At 36.7% G+C, this 3,626-nt stretch overlaps 1 long non-coding RNA gene across 1 annotated transcript in view; it reads right to left on the bottom strand.

Annotated features, from left to right (window-relative positions):
• Window positions 1–3,236, bottom strand: part of LOC111084113 — a 4,726-nt gene extending 1,490 nt beyond the window's left edge. Inside the window, exon 1 of the long non-coding RNA XR_002609396.1 lies at window positions 2,471–3,236. This is a non-coding gene — a long non-coding RNA (uncharacterized LOC111084113). The remainder of the gene's footprint in view (window positions 1–2,470) is intronic.
• Between the last annotated feature and the right edge of the window lie 390 nt (window positions 3,237–3,626).

Genomic DNA, 3,626 nt, shown 5'->3' with positions numbered 1-3,626 from the left:
TATGGAAAATCCGTTATTAAAATTAAAACAACTTTTATGAAGTTTAAATTCGCAGGCCTGTGTAATCGCTAAATATGATAATTTCTGTTTATAGAGGTCGCTAGTGGTGAACTTCACGTACATCGGATATTGGTTACTACTGATTGTTACACTTTATATCACGTTGTCTGTTTATAGAGGTCGCTAGTGGTGAACATTACGTACAGTACACCGGATATTGGTTACTGCTGATTGTTACACCGTATATCACGTTGTCTGTTTATAGAGGTCGCTAGTGGTGAACATCACGTACATCTTATATTGGTTACTACTAATTATTACACCGTATATCACATTGTCTGTTTATAGAGGTCGCTAGTGGTGAACTTCACGTACATCGGATATTGGTTACTACTAATTGTTACACTGTATATCACGTTGTCTGTTTATAGAGGTCGCTAGAGGTGAACATCACGTACATCGGATATTGGTTACTACTGATTGTTACACCGTATATCACGTTGTCTGTTTATAGAGGTCGCTAGTGGTGAACATTACGTTCAGTACACCGGATATTGGTTACTGCTGATTGTTACACCGTATATCACGTTGTCTGTTTATAGAGGTCGCTAGTGGTGAACATCACGTACATCTTATATTGGTTACTACTAATTATTACACCGTATATCACATTGTCTGTTTATAGAGGTCGCTAGTGGTGAACTTCACGTACATCGGATATTGGTTACTACTGATTGTTACACTGTATATCACGTTGTCTGTTTATAGAGGTCGCTAGTGGTGAACATCAAGTACATCGGATATTGGTTACTACTAATTGTTACACTGTATATCACGTTGTCTGTTTATAGAGGTCGCTAGTGGTGAACATCAAGTACATCTGATATTGGTTACTACTGATTGTTCACGACAGAAAACAAAAAGAAGTGAGAAACAAGAAGGCTAGAAACAGAATAAGTATGATAAAGTAATATTAATGAACAACTTTGTAGAAAGGTTGACAAATTTATGGATAGACAGACAACTAGATAGGCGGAACGCGAGAGAACGAAAAGACAAAGTAGGTACAATTTTACATAGATATCTTTATTGAAACAAAATAAGATTTTAAATTTCTGACCGAGTATGAAAAACATCTTGTTTTTTAGTTTTAATTTCCCCGTAAAACGATACAAGTGCCATCTACGCATAGCCATCCATAACTTTGAACTGATAGACAAGAAGGAAGACAACTAATCAACAGCACCCGCCGCCAACTCTTGGGCTACTCTTGTCAGACCGAATAGTGGGATTGACCGTTACTCTTATAACGTATCCAAGGCTCTAAAATGCGGAGAGCGCTTTTACATCAACGGGCTGACAACCATGAATCCTCGGATTCACAATGCTAGCCACTACCGGACCATGTAAAGAACAGAAATGAAACACATACAACAAGGTTATAAGTGTTTAATTCTACAATTCTGGTTGGGTCCATCGACGCTTTGAATACTATAACATAATTAGTCACACACACACACACAGAGATGTGATAAAAAATACCATCGACTTTCTAACTAATCTTATTAATTATTCCTGGTGTCCCGAACGTATTTTATATAGAAAATGAGTGACGTCATTAAATTTCTTTGGTCAGTTCCTTAGTGACAAAACAAAACCAAGTTATTGTAGATCGTGTAATAAATGGTAAAGATGACGTCATATTATATTAATAGCTCATTTACATTTATATGAACCAGTTTAAACGTTACATCGGGCTGAGAACGTAATATTAACCAGTTTAAACGTTACATCGGGCTGAGAACGTAATATGAACCAGTTTACACGTTATGTTGGGTTAAAAATGGAATATTAACCATTTTAAACGTTACATCTGGTTTAGAACGTAATATCAACAAGTTTACACGTTATGTTGGGTTAAAAATAGAATATTAACCAGTTTAAACGTTACACCTGGTTTAGAACGGAATATGAACAAGTTTACACGTTATGTTGGGTTAAAAATGGAATATTAACCAGTTTAAACGTTATACCTGGTTTAGAACGGAATATGAACAAGTTTACACGTTATGTTGGGTTAAAAATGGAATATGAACCAGTTTAAACGTTACATCTGGTTTAGAACGGAATATGAACAAGTTTACACGTTATGTTGGGTTAGAAATGGAATATTGGTTTAGAACGTAATATGAACCAGTGAAAGTAGTCATGACATGATATCTACCACAAGTGGCCTGATGGCCAGAGTGTTCGTGTGCCCCAGTGTCCTAATGACTAGAGTGTTACTTTCCTTAACCAAATTCTTCTATACCAGTTTCTTGGGGTCTTTTGACTATATCTGTGTTTTAACTCCGAGCTGATATTATAAATTTTTATTTTCAAAACTTAAAACTGGTTTTTCTTTCCGTTTCCAAAGGTATCGCTATTTGGTGAGCAAACTGAAAACCACCTGACAGGTTTTTGTACTTACCTCCATTTATAAGAGCAGGAAGAGATGAAAGTTGATATGTTCCGGAAGATGAGCCGGTCAGTCCTAACGTTGATTTACCGCTTACAGTAGGTAAATAAGCCCCGTAACTTTGATTAGGATAGTAAGGATATCCGGTCTGACCGTATCCTGAGTAGGAGCTGTAATCTACAACCTGGAAAATCGGAAGTAAGTTACTGAAATCAACTCAGGTAGGCTTAGCGGAAAGTATAAAGAAATGTGACACAGTAGACTAAATTTATATATTTTTAAGATCTAAATAAAAAATCAGGTGGAAAAACACCAAACTTCTGTAGAGAAACAAGAGTCTAAAAAAGAATCAAGTTATTAGGATGACAAGTTACAGGATATGTATTGTTATGCTGGTCTGGGACGATGTGCTGATCCTGAATGATGACAAGGTGAATTTGGTAGCAACTGCCTCGTTCAAAGTGACACTGATGGAGAAAGTCGTGGCACACATGGAAAGGGCGACGTTTTGGAAGATTTCTGACGTGATGACGAAATACTTTCGATATGTCAAGATTTTCCCCACGAGCGTCATACTGAACTAAGCAGTTGATCCCCATTTCATCTGTTTGTTCATCATCTATAAAATAATAAGGTGATTATGGTTTCCAGTGTAGGCACCTGTGATCAACCATTTGTAAGATGTTTCATGCTTTTGAACTTATGAGTAACCTAAAACTGATACAGTTTACAGTGATGATTATCATTGTGCTTATAACAGACGAAATTGTGGATGTTTGTGTTTGCTGAGAATTACATTGTACAGGGTATAACAAAAGATGTTTTAATCATATTTGATGTTTAACGATGAACAGTGGCTATGGGCTCCAGTCTTTCTCCTTACCTTGCTAACCCTTTCAGGTGCTTCCACGGAAAACGTTGGTTAGAATCCTGCCCTGAACGGATATTGATTACATTATGTAGAAGATTCTGCGGTTAAATAGAAGAACACTGTAACACTAAAACCAACATCAGTAGTAGTACCAACCACTGTAATACTAAAACCAGCATCAGTAGTAGTACCAACCACTGTAACACTAAAACCAGCATCAGTAGTAGTACCAACCACTGTAACACTAAAACCAACATCAGTAGTAGTACCAACCACTGTAACACTAAAACCAACACA

The sequence above is a fragment of the Limulus polyphemus genome, unplaced genomic scaffold (genome assembly GCF_000517525.1).
Source record: "Limulus polyphemus unplaced genomic scaffold, Limulus_polyphemus-2.1.2 Scaffold13722, whole genome shotgun sequence".
In the NCBI taxonomy this organism is placed as follows: Eukaryota; Metazoa; Arthropoda; class Merostomata; order Xiphosura; family Limulidae; genus Limulus; species Limulus polyphemus.
The sequence above is the reverse complement of the archived record's forward strand: the minus strand, read 5'-3'. Positions and strand labels throughout refer to the sequence as shown.